The following is a 21,219-nucleotide window of genomic DNA, read 5'->3' on the forward strand; positions in this document are numbered from 1 at the left end:
TCAGTTTACAAGAATGACCTTGGTTTCTTGTCATAGATTCAAAAGTGGCAAGTAATTTCCTCTCCATTATAAATGAATTATTTATTACTTTCAAACTCGAGGCTATAAAGCCAAGGGGGAGTGAATTGGAATACAAGAAGCGCATTTTGCCATCAGACAGTCTGGGAGCTGGTTTTTACCCTGTACAAGTAGTCAGGATTCTGCAGGATGGCAGGTAGGCTTGGATATGTGTTCTGTGTGGTAGAGCAGCATGCTTTTTTTGTTACTCTGAATGCATTGAAAGGGACAATAGAGACAAATTAATATGTCTATCAACATAGTTTATCAACACAGTTGGTTAAATTACATTTTTTATTTCACCTATATTTTACCAGGGAATAGTCCCATTTCGATTTACATTTCTTTTGCAAGGGAGTCCTGGCCAAAATGGCTTAGAATGACACACATAAATGATGCTGTAGTTAAGGCTGTAGTTAAATGGAGAGTCTGGAGGCTCTCCATTCAGAATTGAATTGAATTGAGTCTGGGATTACATTACATTACATTACATTTTTGGCATTTGGCAGACGCTCTTATCCAGAGCGACGTACAACAAAGTGCATACCCATAACCAGGGATAAGTTCGCTGAAAGACCCTAGAGGGAAGTACAATTTCAACTGCTACCTGTACAACAAAGATAAGGACGAGGGCCTTTTTTTTTTTTTTTTTTTTTTTTTTTTTTTTGAGAACAAAGAAACAAACAAACAGCAAAAGTGACCAAAGTTAACTATCCAAACACTGCTTACCTAGCCAACTAAAAATACCGATACACAAAGCAAGTCACAGAGACAACAATTAAGGTTCACAGGGAGGTAGGGAGGGATGGGGAGAGGTGCTGCTTGAAGAGGTGTGTCTTCAGCTTGCGCTTGAAGGTGGGGAGAGATTCTACAGTTCTGACCTCAACGGGGAGTTCGTTCCACCACCGTGGAGCCAGAACAGACAGTAGTCGTGAGCGTGATGTGGAGGTTCGGAGAGGGGGAGGTGCCAAGCGGCCTGTGGAGGCTGAACGAAGAGGTCTGGCAGGGGTGTAGGGTCTGATGATTTTTTGTAGATAAGCTGGGGAAGACCCTTTAACTGCTTGGAAGGCTAGCACCAATGTTTTGAGGTTTTAGCAGGGATGAATATCATTTCAGTCTTGCCTGGGTTGAGCTTTAGATGGTGGTTGTCCATCCAGCTCTGGATGTCCCTCAGGCAAGCAGAGATACGGGCCGAAACCTGCGTATCAGACGGCGGGAACGAGACGAAGAGTTGGGTATCGTCCGCATAGCAGTGGTAGGATAGCCCATGTGCAGTGATCACAGGGCCAAGGGAGCGAGTGTAAAGAGAAAAAAGAAGCGGGCCTAGGACTGAGCCCTGGGGAACTCCTGTGGCGAGGGGCCGAGGTGTCGATACCGAACCAGCCCAGGCAACCTGGAAGGAGCGACCAGAGAGGTAGGACTCAATCCAGTCCAGGGCTGTGCCACAGATGCCCGTTGCTGACAGGGCAGACAGGAGGATGGAGTGATCCACAGTATCGAAGGCAGCAGAGAGATCTAGAAGAATGAGGACAGAGGAGAGGGAGGCTGCTCGTGCGGCATGGAGTGACTCACTGATGGAGAGGAGCGCAGTCTCTGTCGAGTGGCCCGATCTGAAGCCAGACAGATGGGGGTCTAGCAGGTTGTTGTTAGAAAAGAAAGAAGAAAGTTGAGTAGAAGCGGCTCATTCTATAGTTTTAGAAAGGAAAGGAAGAAGAGATACCAGGCGGTAGTTCTGGATGATGGAGGGATCCAGAGTAGGCTTTTTTAGCAGCGGAGTGATGTGGGCCCTCTTGGAGGATGCCGGAAAACAGCCGGAAGACAGGGAGGAGTTGACAAGGGAGGTGACAAATGGGAGAATGTCAGGTGTGATAGTTTGGAGAAGAGAAGAGGGGATAGGGTCAAGGGCACAGGTTGTAGGGCGGTGGCAGAGCAGGAGTTGAGAAACATCAGAGTCTGTAAGGGGGGAGAAAATGGAAAAGGAAGGGATGGGCCTAGAGGGGGGGAAGGGCACAGTGAGGGGGGCGGTGCTTGTAAAGGATCTATGGATGACTGTGACCTCATCGAAGAAATCAGCAAAGTCATCAGCAGCAAAGGAGGACTGAGGAGGAGGAGGCGGTGCATTGAGGAGAGAGGAGAAAATAGAGAAAAGTTTCCGGGGGTTAGAACCGGAGTTCTGAATTTGTGTTTGAAAGTATTTTGCTTTGGCGGCAGTGACAGCGGAAGAGAATGCTGCCAGGAGAGACTGGTAAGTCGTGAGCTCTGAAGCGTCTCTGGATTTTCCCCACTTCCTCTCCGCTGCGCGGAGGCTGGCCCTGGAGGTACGGAGGGTGTCAGATATCCAAGGACTGGGAGGGGATGTGCGAGGCAGGCGGACAGAGAGAGTCAAAGGCAGAGGAGAGAGATGAAAGGAGGGTGGCAGATGCAGAGTCAGTGGGGAGTTTGAAGAAGGATTCAAGAGGGGGGAGTGAGGCGATGACGGTGCTGGCGAAGGAAGAGGGTGAGAGGGAGCGGAGGTTACGGCGGGCTGAGGAAGTGTGGGTGGGAGGAGGGGGAGGAGGATGGGGAGGAAGAGGGAGGGGGAATGAGATGAAGTGGTGATCAGATGTGTGCAGAGGGGTAACCGTGAAATCGGAGCATGAGCAGTTCCTCACAAAGACAAGGTCTAGGACATTGCCCACCTTGTGGTTTGGAGGAGAGTGTTGCAGGGAGAGGCCGAAGGAGTGGATTAGCGGTAGGAAGGCAGCAGCCTGGGAGGCTTCTAGGTGGATGTTGAAGTCTCCAAGGAGAATCAGTGGGGTGCCATCCTCAGGGAAGGAGCTGAGAAGGGTGTCTAGCTCATCAAGGAAGTTTCCCAGGGGCCCTGGAGGACGGTAGATAACTGCAATGAAAAGGTTAGTAGGGTAGGATACTGCAACAGAATGGAATTCAAAAGTGGATATGGACAGGTCAGAGAGGGGGAGAACAGAGAATTTCCACGAGGGGGAAATTAAAAGACCAGTACCACCGCCACGGCCGGAAGGCCGGGGAGTGTGCGAGAAGGAGGATGAGAGGGCAGCGGGAGTGGCGGTGTTGTCAGGTGTGATCCAGGTCTCCGTGAGGGCAAGGAATTGTAGGGACTGGAGGGAGGCATATGCAGGGATGAAGTCAGCCTTCCGAGTGGCAGACTGGCAGTTCCATAGTCCCCCCTGTGACACCAAAGTCCTCACAAGGGGTCAGCGGGGGGTATCTGAGGTTGGAGGGGTTCCGACGCCGTGGAGGCCCACGTCGCCCACGTCTTCGAGGGAGAGAGCAGACTGGGATGGGGTGAAACATAACATCACAAACTGGGACGGAGCGATGCTAGCGTCGCTCTGACACACCTATTTGAATGGCCTACAATTGCTCACAAGCAATACCAAATCAAAGGTAATCTACTGATAAATTCCACAGCTATCTAAGCTATTTAAGACAAATGTTCAATCACTCTATAGGTATGCAACCAGTAGAAGTGATTAACAGGTAACAGACAAACAAACTGGCTCAAGCCCTAACCCTTGCTGTTCAAATGAGCAATTTAAAAATCAACGTTACCGCGTCTAGAGGAAAGTCCGCAGCGATACTAAACACCTGGTCAGAATGATGCACTTACTGGGATGGGCTTAATCTGCGTCTATGCAGCCGGCCCTCAGGGTTGTAAAGTAGGGGAGGCCGGGGCTGCTATTTTCTGGTCCTTTGAAGGTCATCAACACAAAAATGGTTGTTTTCTTGAACTGTACTCATCTATTATGTTTAACCATCTGAAAAATTACTAACTTTTTAATGAGGTAGACATATCAGGGCTGCATTTTCTGAAGCCTTCTTAACGCTATGTCATTCGTAAGTTATATCTATAAGTTCTATGACAGGTCGGTTCTCGTGAAAAGGGTCAGAGTCCAGGGCTGGTGAATAATATGTTTTTATTGCAATAATATTCTGGTCCAGTAATGTTAGCTATATACTATCATTCATTAGTACAATAAACCATAATATAAATCATTGTCAACACAAATTGCTGTTAATACATTCTTATTATTTGGTATACATGTTTCAATCATAGGACAATCTCTTCCTTTGATGTACGTACGCTTCACATTTGACAGTGGTTCCGGTTCACACGGTACTTCTTCCAAAACAATCTTTTATACTAGGGCCTGTCAAAGCACAAATTCGAATTTACAAAAGCAGAAGTTCAAACAGAGGCTCATCTCTAGATTAAGCACCAATTCCCCCTCCTTGTCCGCTTGGCTCAGCACTTCGCCCGAGCATGCAGCCTGTGCAGGCTTGCTCTGTTTCCAGGTCAGAGGTCATTTTTGTGAAATAACTTATGTCCATCTTAAAGGAAAAATAAAGAAACAATTAAATCATACAGCTTTCTTTATTGGTTACATATTTTGATCACTCAAAAGGTACATTTTGATTAGCTCAAAAGATTAATATGTTTTGGCTACTTATGACACTCGGCTCAGCGCTTTTTGATAAGTCCTTTATTCACAGCCCCTCAGTCCCCCACAGGATGGCAGGAAGCAATCCATGGAATCCTTTTCCTGTGCTTCTGATTGCAGCTGTGAGTTTTGTTTTTATTGTCTGGTTCATTTGTTCCACCACCCCGGCGGATTGGGGATGATACGGCATGTCTTCATTGCTTCCTTCATCACTTTCCCTGTAGTGTAGCGTAGTGGTTAAGGTACATGACTGGGACCCGGAAGGTCGGTGGTTCGATCCCTGGTGTAGCCAGATCCACACAGCCGTTGGGCCCTTGAGCAAGGCCCTTAACCCGGCATTGCTCCAGGGGAGGATTATCTCCTGCTTAGTCTAATCAACTGTGCCTCATGTACTGATCGATTACCACAAACAGGTGTGCGTGTCCTCCACTAGGAGTGATGCGGGGTTCACTGTGCACGTATTCAATGCCTTCACCCAATAAGCACATTTTTTCAAAGTCGAATCGTTTAACAGTTTCACGATTGTATTATCACTTTTTGTGTCCCCACCACATTCCCTACAGCTCCTAGGGCCCAAGCTGTGCTGCCCCCAGGCACCTGTGCTGCCCTCAGGCTGTAATGTCGAGGATGGGCGGAGAGCCAGACGCGACTGAAGATAAACCCCTAGAAGGGAACGCTGGCGTGTTCGCCACAAAATCCTGGAAGAGAAGGAACTGGGATATACAAATACAAATGGGGAATACTCCCGGAACAGAGAGAGGAACAGAAAATAATAAGGATGAAAACTCCGTTCGAATCAGAATATAAAGCCCAAAACGGCTATGAGAAAATAAAACGACCCTTAAAAAAACAGGGCGACTACCCAACCAAAAAAAGTGCTTAAGTTGAGCACCGAAATCCCCGGACCGGGGATAAAATAAAAGTACAACCTAGCAAAAGACTAGGCACGAAAATAAAACCTTGAGTCGCAGCTCAGGAGAAACACGCAAACCAAAATACAGTTACCGGGGAAACCGTCCCTCAACCACAGACACCAAGCATGTTAGATTACTTGCCACAGTTCTTCTGCAGACTTTGGTTGGCTCATTTCTTCTGATCTCAGACAGCCTTGATCAAGTTTTTATGTAAAAATCAATCAATTGCTTACAGTAATATGTTACTTTTTTACTAAATACAAACATGTCTCTGTAAACTTAAATCTTTTGGAAAATGAATATTTGGAAATCTCAAATGTGTTATTTTATACTAACACACACACACACAAAAAAACCATATCTGAATTATGAAAGAGAGAAAGATAAAAGGAGAGACTAGTAGGCCTGTAGCGTAGTGGTTAAGGTAAATGACTGGGACCCGCAAGGTCGTTGGTTCTAATCCCAGTGTAGCCACAACAAGATCTGCACAGTTGTTGGTCCCTTGAGCAAGGCCCTTACCCTGCATTGCTCCAGAGGAGGATTGTCTCCTGCTTAGTCTAATCAACTGTACGTTGCTCTGGATAAGAGCGTCTGCCAAATGCCAATAATGTAATGTAATGTATGGCATTTCTAGTGGTTAAAATACTGTTTAAATTAAACTATTTTATATTCTATATTGTATATATTTATATATATTTATATCATCCCATTCAGTACTTTCTGGTTCTTATTTGAATTAAATGTTGAAAATGGTTTCTCTTGTGTGGCAAGGGGGCAACTGGCAGAAAGTCACAAAGACCAAAAAACCACCCTTACAGGGTAAGTAGGCTCACACCTGGACTACAGTGTGAATTATTCCAGGCTTTTAAAATGTGTGCTTCTTTCCACAGTATATAAAATATGCCAACCAACCCTCCGCAACATGACATGAATTCAATCATTAATCACCTACTTTTGTAAAACATTCATGGACATTCACACACATGTATTTATAACTGAGAAATGTAACCTTTCATTTGCTAACGGGTAGAATATTCCAACACAAATTATGCCAGAGAAATACAGCAAAGAGTGAAAAGTGTGCCCTGTTCAGTGACACAAAACTACGACTGTTGTCATCCTATGGTGAAATGATGATTTCTCCCCATGCTATAATGCCATTAAATCAATCGTTTTGTTTCCACAGCCAAGATAAACGGTGATCTAACGCCATCAGGACTCATAAACATGATTGATACATTTGACAGACCAGAGGATGCCAGAGCTGAAGGTCTATATGCCTCAGCCGGCAGCTATGAAGAAGGAGGTTTCACCGACAAGCCGATGCAACGGATCCCGAAAGCTGGAGTCTATGCTTATGCGGGAGTGGGGCACGCGAAGGCTGAGTATAGCGTGTTCGAGGCGGAAGCGAATGGGCCAAACGCTTCAGCGGGGGCTGGCGCATCTGTGACTGGGGTAAACGCAATGGCCAGAGCTGAGTTGGCCAGCGCTTCGGCGACCGCTGGCCCACTGAAGGTGAAGGCTGGCCTGGGGGTCGACACTGGAGTGAGTGCTGGTGTGGATGGAGTGGAGGCGAAGTTTCTAGGCACCGGTGTAAGAATTGGACCAAAGCCTGCAATATCCCTGCTGGGATCTGAGGTAGAATGCTCCATTATGTGACTGTCCTTATAAGAACGACACACATCTTTCTGACATCACATCGTGTGGTCCTTCATGTTATTTCATTTCTGCTGTCTTCTGCTTTTTGTAGCTTTTTGTAACTTTTTAATTACAGAAATAAAAATTGTAAGTGCATTTCCTATTTCATAAAAAAAAAATTTTTTAATCTACTTTTATATAGCACAAATATGCGGGGCAGCCTGTAGCCTAGTCGTTAAGGTGCATGAGTGGGACCTAGAAGGTTGGTGGTTATATCCCCAGTGTAGCCACCATAAGATCCGCACAGCTGTTGGGCCCTTGAGCAAGGCCCCTTAGCCCTGCATTGCTGCAGGGGGGATTGTCCCCGGCTTAGTCTAATCAACTGTAAGTAACTTTGGATAAAAGCTTTAGCTAAATAAAATGTTGGAGAACTTGCCATAGTTCTTCTGCAGACTTTGGTTGACTCGTTGCTTCTGATCTCAGACAGCCATGATCAAGTTTTTATGTAAAAAGTAATCAATTGCATAAGTAATGTTATTTTTTATTAAATACAAAAATGTCTCTGTAAACTTAAATCTTTTGGAAAATGAATATTTGGAAATAGATTTTTCAAAAAAATAAATAAATAAAAAATAATATATGTATTTATTTGTTTGATTTCATCTACAATAATTGTTAGGGGTGCCAATAATTTTGGCACCAGTGGTTTTCAGAAATCATGTTGCTTCTTGGAAATGCTTAGTTTTAGTTTCAGTTCTAGTTTTACTGTTTGTTAAGGGCAAAGTTTCAACAAAAGCCTACTAAGCTGAACTTTCGTACTGAAGTAATGCATAAACACAGTTTTTAAGGACACAGCCTAGTTACTTATTTAACTCATGTTGTCATGCTGTGGGTCAGGACATTTTGTGGAGGGCAATGCATTGCCTCATCACATTATTTAGCATATTAATATTTTGCTTTTATTGCATGAAAATTCTCTTTGAAAATAAACATCCATAAGTACATTCAGAATGACGGGTGGAACACCTGCAGTCTGACCAATGGGATTGCGACTCAGTAACCATAGAGACGATAAACCTCCCAGAAGTCGCAGCTCTAGTTTTTTAAATCACCTTTTTATTATCATTTTAGCATCTTCTGATCGCTTCTCTCCACCCTTTCAGACAAACTATAGAACCACTGCAAGCCCCACAGAGCAGAGACATTAACCCACACACTGTAGAACCACTGCAAGCCCCACAGATCAGAGAGACATTAACCCACACACTGTAGAACCACTGCAAGCCCCACAGATCAGAGAGACATTAACCCACGCACTATAGAACCACTGCAAGCCCCACAGATCAGAGAGACATTAACCCACGCACTGTAGAACCACTGCAAGCCCCACAGATCAGAGAGACATTAACCCAGCAAGCTGACTGAAGAATATGCTTGTTCTGAACCCGTAATGAATGGAGCTACAATCAGCTGTCAATCACTGATCTCAACCAATTACAAGACTGTTCGTTAAAGCAGAATACAGTGATTGGCTCAAAGCAGTCCGCCACTGAAAATGAAAATGTATGGTAGGTCCACCCATCTCTGGTGTAATGGGGTCCCCATGATCAAATGGTTGTGACATCATAAATAGGTGCTCCAACAGTCACTCCAACAGTCACGGTGCATAGCTGGGTTAAAAACAGTATTTGTTCCGGATTCAAATGCTTTTCTGTGTTAATTAAATAATCCTGATGTAAATCTAAGGTATGTGGCACAGGAGGTTGGAGGTTCAAGCCTCGGTGTGGCCACAATATTATCCACACAGCTATTGAGCAAGGGCCTTCACCCCACACTACACATCAACTGTAAGTTGCTTTGAATAAAAGCATCAGCTAAATAGCAAATTATTAGTAGTAGTATTAGTATTTGAATCCAAAGCAGATACTATTTGAAGCCAGCTCTGCTCTGGTAAGGCCCAGTAATGGAGGTCTGGTTCAGGCCCTAGGGCAGCTGGTAGACGCAGTCGGTGCCTGGGTACGGAGGCAGGTTGAGCTGGTACTTCTTCTCCAGGGCTGGGGGCACAAAGTGGACCCCCGGTAGTGGTACCGCCCGCGGAAGTGCACAGCCGCCTTCTTAAGGGCGGTCAGGGAGACCAGCAGGTCAGGCTGGATCCCATCAGAGCCTGAGCTGCCCTTCTCCACGTCCCATCCTGTAGAGAGACACATACACACACACACACATATATACATATACACACACACATATACACACACACACATACACATTACACACACACACACACACACACACACATACACACATTACATGCACACACACACATACACATTACACACACACACATATATACATATACACACACACACACACACATACACACACACATATACACACACACATACACATTACACACACACACACATATACACACATTACATGCACACACACACATACACATTACACACACACACACACACACATTACATGCACACACACACACATACACACATACACATTACACACACAAACATATACACACACATACACACATACACACACATACATATACATATACACACACACACACTACATGCACACACACACACACATACACATTATACACACACATATACACACACATACACACATATACAAACACATACACACACACACACATACATATACATATACACACATACATATACACACACACACATTACATTACATTACATAAACACACACACACACACATTACATGCACACACATACATATACACACACATTACATTATATTGCATACACACACACATATATACATATACACACACACACTCATACATATACACACACATTACATTACATACACACACACAATACATACACACACATACATATACACACATTACAGTACACACACACCTGCATGCATACACACACACACACACACATTACATTACATACACACAAACACACACACACACACACACACACACTCATACATGTACACACACATTACATTGCATACACATACACAGACATACATCATCCACAACTACCGCCCGGTATCTCCTCTTCCTTTTCTCTCTAAAACCATAGAACAAGCCGCTTCTACTCAACTTTCTTCTTTCTTTTCTGACAACAACCTGCTAGACCCCCATCAGTCTGGCTTCAGATCGGGCCACTCGACAGACACCGCACTCCTCTCTGTCAGTGAGTCACTCCATGCCGCATGAGCAGCCTCCCTCTCCTCTGTCCTCATTCTTCTAGATCTCTCTGCTGCCTTCGACACTGTGGATCACTCCATCCTCCTGTCCGCCCTGTCAGCAACGGGCATCTGTGGCACAGCCCTGGACTGGATTGAGTCCTACCTCTCTGGTCACTCCTTCCAGGTTGCCTGGGCTGGTACGGTATCGACACCTCGGCCCCTTGCCACAGGAGTTCCCCAGGGCTCAGTCCTAGGCCCGCTTCTTTTTTCTCTTTACACTCGTTCCCTTGGCCCTGTGATCACTGCACATGGGCTATCCTACCACTGCTATGCGGATGATACCCAACTCTTCCTCTCGTTCCCACCGTCTGATACACAGGTTTCAGCCCGTATCTCTGCTTGCCTGAGTGACATCCAGAGCTGGATGGACAACCACCATCTAAAGCTCAACCCAGGCAAGACTGAAATGATATTCATCCCTGCCAATACCTCTCCCCATCTGGATCTCTCCACTTCCCTCGGGGATACCACACTCACGCCATCACCCAGTGCGTGGTGATGGACAGCAGACTGTCCCTTTCCGAGAACATTGCGGCGGTGACCAGGTCATGCAGGTTCTTCCTATACAACATACGGAGAATCCGCCCCTTTCTCACCCCCTACTCGACTCAGCTCCTGGTCCAAGCAATGGTTCTGTCCCGCCTGGACGACCGCAATTCCCTCTTGGCTGGCCTCCCAGCGTCCGCCATCAGACCCCTCCAACTTATCCAGAACGCAGCAGCTCGTCTGGTCTTCAACCTTCTCAAATACTCACACGTCACCCCCCTGCTTACTTCCCTCCACTGGCTGCCTGTCATGGCTTGCATCAAATTCAAAACATTGGTGCTAGCCTTCCAAGCAGTTAAGGGGTCTTCCCCAGCTTACCTACAAAAAATCATCAGACCCTACACCCCTGCCAGACCTCGTTCAGCCTCTACAGGCCGCTTGGCACCTCCCCCTCTCCGAACCTCCACATCACGCTCACAACTACTGTCTGTTCTGGCTCCACGGTGGTGGAACGAACTCCCCGTTGAGGTCAGAACTGTAGAATCTCTCCCCACCTTCAAGCGCAAACTGAAGACGCACCTCTTCAAGCAGCACCTCTCCCCATCCCTCCCTACCTCCCTGTGAACCTTAATTGTTGTCTTTGTGATTTACGTAGTGTTTTGGTATTTTTAGTTGGCTAGGTAAGCAGTATTTGGATAGTTAAGTTTGGTCACTTTTGCTTTGTTGTTTGTTTATTTGTTGATTTAAAAAATAAAATAAATAAATAATAATAAAAAAATCAAATAGGCCCTGGTCCTTATCTTATCTTTGCTGTACAGGTAGCAGTTGTACTTCCCTCTATGGTCTTTCAGCGAACTTATCCCTGGTTATGGGTATGCACTTTGTTGTACGTCGCTCTGGATAAGAGCGTCTGCCAAATGCCAATAATGTAATACACACACACACACACACACACACACACACACACACACACACACACACACACACACACACACACACACACACACACACACACACACACACACACAACATTACAGGCATTTGGCAGACGCTCTTATCCAGAGCGACATACAGTTGATTAGACTAAGCAGGAGACAATCCTCCCCTGGAGCAATGCAGGGTTAAGGGCCTTGCTCAAGGGCCCAACGGCTGTGCAGATCTTATTGTGGCTACACCGGGATTAGAACCACTGACCTTGCGTGTCCCAATCATGTACCTTAACCACTACGCTACAGGCCGCCCTGCACACAATACACACAATACATACACACACATACACATACACACATTACATTACATACACACACACACACACACACACAACACTGTACGGCTGACATCATAGGCACTTCTGTAGTTGGTTTTTGCCCAGTAACACATTTCCTTGCCCAGTAACTTCCAAAAATTAACTTCCCCTGGGGCGTCTCATGTGGCTTGTGCCCGAGGTGTGGGCCCCCGGAGATTATAGCTAATCTTCTCAAGCCATAAAGTAATAAACTCAGCATCGTGGGGGGCAGGAGAGAGGACAACCAGTGAACTGCTGACTCAGACACGATTGAGACAGGCCGTGGCAGCCTTGTCTGTTTGAAGTCCGTGGATCATCAGTGAACTCTGTCAGCAGTATCAGCTGTCCCCATGGCTTCAGTCTGTTCTTTTTAGCACTCACTGAATGGAGACCAGCAGTCAACAGAGTGAACGTCTATCTGCATTTTTACGTAAATATTGCATTTGCATTGTCTTGTGCTATTTCTGCTGAGTGGGTCGTAACAGAGCCAATGATGCACGCGCATCCTTTATTTTTACCTTATACACCGATGAGCCACAACTTTAAAACCTCCTGCTTAAACCTGTTATTTCATGATTAAAAATGCTTTGAACTGTACAAACCTGTCTATAAACACTTAATTATGTGACTTGCGTACTTATATAAGCAGATAATCATAAGTGAATTGCATTCAAAAGTAAAATTTTAAAATGAAAATGGAAATCTTGTAAGCTTGTAAGGGGGGTTGGGTGCATTGTTTTATTTTAATATCTTGGTAAGTACTGGTGTTTATAATGTACAATTGTTAACATAAATAAGAGACCACCTGCCATATTTCAAAATGCATGGAATCTATTCCTGCATCCTTCCCTTGCACATAAATTGTCAAAAAGACAATGGGTCTCATTCATGAAACGTGAGCAGAACGAATTTGTGTGTAAAATGTGAGTAGAGGGAAATTTACGGGTTTTTGGCATTCATCAATATTTTAGTAGCTCCGATCTTTTCGTAGCTACTAACAAAATCTACACCTGCTGCTGACCACGCGTAGTGCTTGTGTAAATTCAAGAATGCACATAAATAATGCTTGTCTCTATTGGAAATTTACATTTTAATTCATATTACGCTCTGTTATGTAAACAATACGCAGATGCCTTTGAAACACGTGATATGAACATGACAAACAATTAAAAATATAACACATTTAGTTAAATTAGTTCTTTAATTCTTTGTGATGCATTTGCTTACATAAACCGGAAAAACTTTCATTCCGTTAATGTGCAACTGATCTGTGAGGCACACGCTGCTACTCAGGCCGTTGTGGAGCGCACAAATGGGGTCTTGAAGGCAAGATGGATCTGCCTGGACAATAAAGGTGGTACCCTTCTTTATGCACCTGGGAAGGTGTGCAAAATAATATTAGCCTGCTGTGTCCTGCACAATGTGGCGATTAAACAGGGCCTTCCCCTGCCTGAAGTCCCCAATCCAGAGGAACGACTGCCTCTGGAACCAGCTCTTGGGCCTCGAAATGCGGCTGCTATACAGACACGCCAGCGACTTGTAGAGCAATTTTAAGGTAAGTGTTGCTAAGACTGAATAAGCTGCGCACATTTTAGGCCGACAAGCTTTGCAAAAAGTTAGTTTCATATTTATATACAACATCCTGTTTCAGTAGGCTACCTCAGTTCATTTTCAGTTCATGCTCTTTAAAATGTATACAAATAGGCTAGATTTAATTATCAGAGTAAAAGAGAGTAGCTTGATTATCTTGTAGTAAATAAGTGTTTTCCCAGGATGAACACAGACATCACACAATACTGACAACATAACACTTTATTGGACGCAAAAGTGCCTTGCAGATTTCCTTCAAGCTGGTGTTAATTTCTTGGAGGGACGTGTTGATTTGGTTGACTGCTGTAAGTAGACTTTCTTGATTCCTCAGGACCTCATCCGTAAGGACAGCCGGATCACCTCTTCGGCCTCGGTACCTGGGTGCAGCAGGAGCAGCAGCGGCGGCAGCAGGTGGTGGAGCCACATCATGGGAGGAGCACTCGCCAGCTAGAAATATGAGACAACGTTTGTTTTTTTTTGTTTTATGTGTGGCTCTTTTTTCATTTGAAAGAAACATTAAATAAATCTTATTTGAAAAATGTTTAATTTACGTTGGCTGCAGACTGACTTATTTTTACATTACATTACATTACGTGGCATTTAGCAGACGCTCTTATCCAGAGCGACGTACAACAAAGTGCAGATCAAACACAAGAACACGTGCAAAAGTGGACCTGAGAGGACAGTACAGTTCCGAGTCCTAGTGTAAACATACAGAAATTCAGAACCCTTGAAGAGTTGTTTGGAGCTGTGCAGTATAAAACAGAACTTTAGGCAATTAAGATTCAAATAATTTGAAGACGATGCATACAAAACTGCAGTGGGCTATATGTTATCCGTATCCTTTCTTGAAATGAATGTTAAATAGCTCTACATTCCGACACTGATATCCATTACGCACCATATCGCACAATATAACATTACTGGTTTCCCGTTTCCACTTCATTCAATCCGAAGAGAAACCCCCACAAATGTTCGGTTTGTTTGGTGGGACTGTACGACCTAGGTTAAACTATACTAACCACTAAGCTATCAGTGATGGTTTTCAGAATGTATTATGATACAACAATTATCACCTTACCATCTGGGTTTGATGTTGTCTCCAGGTATAATTCCTGACAGAGAGGTCTCCCCAATAATGCCAGCGATGCGCTCGTCAGCAGGTGATATTTGTGCCCGTGAGCCTCCTCCTCCTGTGGCTGATGCATGTTTTTTTTGTTCTTATGCGTTTCTTTGCCTCCAGTTTCATGTCAAACCATTTACGTTTAACCTCGGATATGGTGCTATTGTCTACAGAGGCAACATTAACAGTATCTGTCACCTCCTCCCAGGCCTTCGCTTTGCCTGTCCCTGTCACAACACCACTACTGATAGAAGAAAATAAAATATTTTTTACCCAATAAAATATATTTCACCCCAGATGATATCGATCTCCGCTTCGGAAAAGTTTTTTTTTTTCTTTCTCTCTCTTTCCTTGTTTGCGCCATGATGACTGACAGGTCGACTGGATGCGTCTACACCTCCTTATATGGCAATCATTGTCTATTCATGGGCGGAGATTAATGCTAATTGCTGATTACCGGGAGCGCGCTTTCACTTTATCATGGATTGGCATTCATGATCATACACATGTACTTACGATCAAATCTGAGTTTCCCGCGGCGTTCATGAATCCGGAGTAGGTTTTTAGTAGCGTGGACATCCATGTGCAAATCTGCACATAGATTTACTAATGTTTCATGAATTTTGGTTGTAGTCCTATTTGGTTTTAAAAGTGAGACTGCTAGTTTCAGGGTAACAAGCGGTCTCACTTTTTTGATTTTGGTTTTCGTTTCAGTTTACAAGAATTATCCTGGTTTCTTGTCAAAGTGGCTAAATGATGTAATTTCCTCTCCGTTGTTTTTCACTTTCAAACTCGAGGCTATAAAGCCAAGGGTGAGTGAATTGGGATACAAGAAGCCTATTTTGCCATCAGACAGTCTGGGAGCTGGTTTTTACCCTGTACAAGAATTCTGCAGGATGTCAGGTAGGCTTGGATATGTGTTCTGTGTGGTAGAGCAGCATGCTTTTTTTTGTTATTCTGAATGCATTGAAAGGGACAATAGAGACAAATGAATGTTTATCAACATAGTTTATCAACGCAGTTGGTTAAATTACATTTTTTATTTAACCTATATTTTACCAGGGAATAGTCTTATTTAGATTTACATCTCTTTTGCAAGGGAGTCCTGGCCAAAATGGCTTAAAATGACACATAAATGATCATATACAGTTGAGGCAAAAATTATTTGCCCCCCAGGAATTATGAACATTTTCCTAAAATTCTGCCCAATGCTTGCATTATTGCTAAAACTTGATATAATCAAACATTCTGGTCTTATCCTGAGAAGGACTGCATCCTGAAGGACAGAAAGCCAAACCAACCAAACACAAAGTACTACCACATTTTTAGGTTAGCTGATTAGATATACATTGTTAAATTCATTTCACTTCCCCTGTCTGCCGTGCTTTAGGCGCTGAGGGCTCACATCTGCCCGTAATAATAATAATAATAATAATACATTTTATTTGAAGTGGTGCCTTTCTGGACACTCAAGGTCACCTTACATTGTGCAAAATACAAAATAAACATGGTAAAAACATGATACGAAATATCCCATTTAAAATCATCAACAAAAAAGAAAACATGATAAAATATATCCAATTAAAAATAGTTTACAATGAACATACAATTAATATCAAACAAACAGACAGCAGACAGAGATAGACACAACAACATGTAAAGGGAAGGAAACAGTCAGGGGTATGCAAGAGTAAACAAATGAGTTTTGAGAAGTTTTTTGAAAGATGACAGTGACTCTGCATGGAGCATGTGTATGGGTAGAGAGTTCCAGAGCCTGGGTGCTGTAGAGCTGAATGCTCGAGCACCCATAGTAGAGAGTCAGGTGGTGGGGATAGACAGGAGGCCAGCTGAGGAGGAGCGGAGAGTGCAAGTTGGGGTGTAGTTGTGAAGATGGTCAGAGAGATAGGGGGGTGCAAGGGTGTTCAAAGCCTTGTATGTGAGTAGGAGGATCTTGAAATCAATGCGCTGTTGAACTGGTAACCAGTGTAGCTGAGTGAGGATGGGTGTGATGTGTTCATGAGATTTTGTGCGGGTCGGGATTCGGGCAGCAGAATTTTGTATAATTTGAAATTTGTTGGTGAGTTTGGTGGGGAGTCCTGAGAGGATGCTGTTGCAGTAATCCAGCCGGGAGGTGACAAAGCACAGCTGTGGGAGAGTGAGGGGCGGAGTCGGAAGATATTGCAGAGGTGAACAAAGGCAGTCCTTGAGATGTTTTTTATGTGGGGACCAAAGGATAAAGTATTGTCCAGGATGACGTGTGTTGACAGGGGGACAGGGAAACCATCAATGGTTGGCTGAGTGTTTTGGACAATGTGGATTTTGAACCAATGAGCATGATTTCAGTTTTATTGCCATTGAGTTGAAAGAGGTTTGTAGTCATCCAGGTTTTAATGTCATGAAGACAGCTGAGGAGGGACGGGGGGGGGCAAGGGGACAGAGGGCCTGGTTGAGATATAGAGTTGCGTATCGTCTGCATAACAGTGAAAGTTGAGGTGATGATAACGCATGATACGGCCAAGGGGGAGGAGGTAAATGATGAACAATAATGGACCAAGCACTGACCCCTGAGGGACACCATGGGTAACCGCAGCTGACCTGGACCTATGGTGTTTTAGCTTGACAAACTGTTGTCTCCCCGTCAGGTAGGATGTTAGCCAGGCTAGCACAGTACCGGTGACCCCCAGGGTTGCTAGGCGCTCCAGAAGGAGTGGGTGGGAGATGGTGTCAAAAGCAGTGCTGAGGTCGAGGAGGATGAGGATGGTGAGAAGTCCAGAGTCTGTAGCACGGAGGAGGTCGTTTGTGATCTTGACAAGGGCAGTCTCTATACTATGTTTAGGTCGGAAGCCAGAATGGAAGGGTTCAAGGAGGTTATTTGAATCCAGGTGAGTTTGAAGTTGGGCAGCCACAACACGTTGAAGTACTTTTGACACAAATGGGAGGTTGGAAATGGGACAGAAATTGTTTAGATTGTTAAAATCGACACCAGATGTTTTGGGTATTGGTGTAATGGCAGCCAATTGTTGTGAGGGAGGAACAGAGCCAGAAACCAGGGATGAGTTTATAATCTGGGTGAGCAGTGGGGAGAGGGCAGGGAGTGCAGCTTTAACCAGAGGGTCCAACTGGCAGGTGGAGGACTTGGCTGTGGTAATCATTTTGGTTATAGTCTCCTCAGTGACTGGAGTGAAGGTGGAGAGACAGCTTTGATATAGGGGGTCCATGGGAGTGGACATCCAGGAGGGCAGGGCAGTGGGTGGGGTTGACAGGCACAGCTGTTTATGGATGTCATCAATTTTAGTTTGAAAGAAGCTCAGGAATTTATTGCACAGGTCAGTGGAGGTGTTGTCAGGGGAGTTATCAGGTGGTTGAAGGAGGTGTTTCACTGTAGAGAAGAGGGTTTTGGAATTGGCTCTCACTGTTGATGATATGGCGGCACGGATGGTGCAGTGGGTAGCACTGCCGCCTCACAGCAAGGAGGTCCTGGGTTCGAATCCCCGTCGGCCGGGGCCTCTCTGTGCGGAGTTTGCATGTTCTCCCCGTGTCTGCGTGGGTTTCCTCCGGGTACTCCGGTTTCCTCCCACAGTCCAAAGACATGCACGTTAGGCTGATTGGAGAGTCTAAATTGCCCGTAGGTATGAGTGTGTGAGTGAATGGTGTGTGTGCCCTGCGATGGACTGGCGACCTGTCCAGGGTGTATTCCTGCCTTTCGCCCAATGTATGCTGGGATAGGCTCCAGCTCCCCTGCGACCCTGATCAGGATAAGCGGGTTCAGATAATGGATGGATGGATGGATGTTGATGATATTGGAGTAGTAGGAGCTTTTGGCCACTGTGAGGGCATTTCTGTAGAAGTTAATATGGTCAGAGTACGCTTGGGAGTGGACGGTTAAACCAGTTCTCTTGGATAGTCTCTCTAGATGGCGCCCTGCAGTTTTTAGAAGGCGGAGTTGAGGGGTAAACCAGGGCGCAGAGTGGTTAAAAGAGACAGTACGTGCCTTAAGAGGGGCTAAAGTGTCCAGTGAGGAGGAGAGACAGGCATTGTAATGGGTGACCAGTTCGTCAGTAGATGAGAGTGGGTCAGGGGTGGGGTGCGAGGTGATCAGACTGATGAGATCAGCATTGTTAATGTTTTTAATATTTCTAAATGTGATGGTGCATTGAGGTTTTTTCCTATATAGCTGAGCAGGGACCTCAAACATGACAGCTTCATGACCAGAGGTGGGGAGCAGTAGGTCAGTGAGATTGATGGGAGTTTGGCTGGTGGAACAGACTAGGTTGAGTGTGTTGCCTTTGTTATGGGTGGGGAAGGTAACATGTTGCTTAATGTCTAGACAGTCCAGTAGAGATAGGAAATCAGTGGCGAAGGTGGATCGGGCGGGGGTTAATAGGAATGTTAAAATCACCTATGACAAGCACGTTGGGAGACATGGTGCAGACTGTGGACAGGAGTTCAGAAAGCTCAGGGAGAAATACAGGAGGTTTGGGTGGGCGATAGATTGACACAATCATTAATGGACAAGAACTAGGCAGTTTAACAACAAGGTGTTCAAAGGAGGTGTGCTGAGGTAGAGTTACAGTAGTGAAATTGAGAGTGGAATGGTAAAGTACAGCAATCCCACCCCCATGGCCACTGAGACGAGGCTGGTCCAAGTAGGACAACCCAGCTGGAGTAGCCAGATTTAGGTGGTAGTAATCCTGGGGCTGCTGCCAGGTCTCAGTCAGACAGAGAAAGTCCATGTTATTGTCAGTGATGAAATCAGAAATGAGTGGGCCTTTGTTACTGAGGGAGCGGACATTAAATAGAGCAATTTTCAGTGTGTAACTAGGGTGAGTCATCGTCAGGGTAACAGATTGTAAAACATTACTGTTAACAGTGCGCTTAGTTTTAACAGCAGCTGGGGTGTGGGGGAAATATGAGGAGGACTAGACAGAGGGAGTAGTGCCAGCCTTACTGTAAGAAACATTCCTTCCAGTAGGTGGGATTACCTTTCTGAAGGAAGGGGGGTTTGTGAATCTAACTGTTGTTCGGACAGGAATGCACATAAAATTAATAGTTGCAGGGAAACCAGAATAGAGGTCCTTCGCAGGCAGACCAGTATTGGGGGAAATAACATCAATGATAGGGCCAGGATGAACATGAACGTTTCCAGAAATAATAAGTAGCATTACAATCAACATACGGCAAAAAACTGCAGATGACAACATCAGGAAAAACACAAAAGCAACACATAGCAGTTTGGAGGGGGCCATACTGTCCTGTTTAGCAGTTTAAGAACAAGTTAACACTCAATCAAAGGCGATTTCAGTCCGTTAAACCAGGGTTAGTGGAGAAAATAGTTTCTCGGAATGTTAGCAGTAGCTAGCCCTGGGCCTGGCCTGGAAGTAGCTGGGCTGCTGGAGCCTGGGCCTGTTCTGGTGGAAGCTGGGCTGCTGGAGCCTGGGCCAGGTTTAGCTGGAGCCTGGGCCAGGTCTAGCTGGAGCCTGGGCCAGGTTTAGCTGGAGCCTGGGCCTGGTGTAGCTGGAGCCTGGGCCTGGAGTAGCTGGAGCCTGGGCCTGGTGTAGCTGGAGCCTGGGCCTGGAGTAGCTGGAGCCTGGGCCTGGTGTAGCTGGAGCCTGGGCCTGGAGTAGCTGGAGCCTGGGCCTGGTGTTGCTGGAGCCTGGGCCTGGTGTAGCTGGAGCCTGGGCCTGGTGTAGCTGGAGCCTGGGCCTGGAGTAGCTGGAGCCTGGGCCTGGAGTAGCTGGAGCCTGGGCCTGGTGTAGCTGGAGCCTGGGCCTGGAGTAGCTGGAGCCTGGGCCTGGTGTTACTGGAGGCTGGGCCTGGAGTAGCTGGAGCCTGGGCCTGGTGTTACTGGAGCCTGGGCCTGGTGTTACTGGAGGCTGGGCCTGGAGTAGCTGGAGCCTGGGCCTGGTGTTACTGGAGCCTGGGCCAGGAGTAGCTTGAGCCTTGGCCTGTTGTAGTTGGGCCTGCTGGCGCCTGGGCTGTTGCTAAAGCCAGGGCCTTGCCTAGTGGCTGCAAGAGCAGCTACTTCCTGCTGCTGTACACTGCCTCCACGTTTTCTGAATGATCCCAGACACCAGTCTGCGTAGGTTTCACCCTTCTGGTCGACACAAAACTACGACTGTTGTCATCCTATGGTGAAATGATGATTTCTCCCCATGCTATAATGCCATTAAATCAATCGTTTTGTTTCCACAGCCAAGATAAACGGTGATCTAACGCCATCAGGACTCATAAACATGATTGATACATTTGACAGACCAGAGGACGCCAGAGCTGAAGGTCTATATGCCTCAGCCGGCAGCTATGAAGAAGGAGGTTTCACCGACAAGCCGATGCAACGGATCCCGAAAGCTGGAGTCTATGCTTATGCGGGAGTGGGGCACGCGAAGGCTGAGTATAGCGTG

The 21,219-nt window shown here is 45.6% G+C and overlaps 1 long non-coding RNA gene across 1 annotated transcript in view; it reads left to right on the plus strand.

Moving 5' to 3' along the window:
- The first annotated feature begins 15,616 nt into the window (after positions 1-15,616).
- Positions 15,617-21,219, plus strand: part of LOC133136581 (uncharacterized) — a 6,489-nt gene continuing 886 nt past the window's right edge. The window contains exons 1-2 of the long non-coding RNA XR_009709544.1: positions 15,617-15,721; positions 21,011-21,219. The exon at positions 21,011-21,219 is cut by the window's right edge and continues 886 nt beyond it. This is a non-coding gene — a long non-coding RNA (uncharacterized LOC133136581). The remainder of the gene's footprint in view (positions 15,722-21,010) is intronic.

Source organism: Conger conger, chromosome 9, assembly GCF_963514075.1.
Source record: "Conger conger chromosome 9, fConCon1.1, whole genome shotgun sequence".
In the NCBI taxonomy this organism is placed as follows: Eukaryota; Metazoa; Chordata; class Actinopteri; order Anguilliformes; family Congridae; genus Conger; species Conger conger.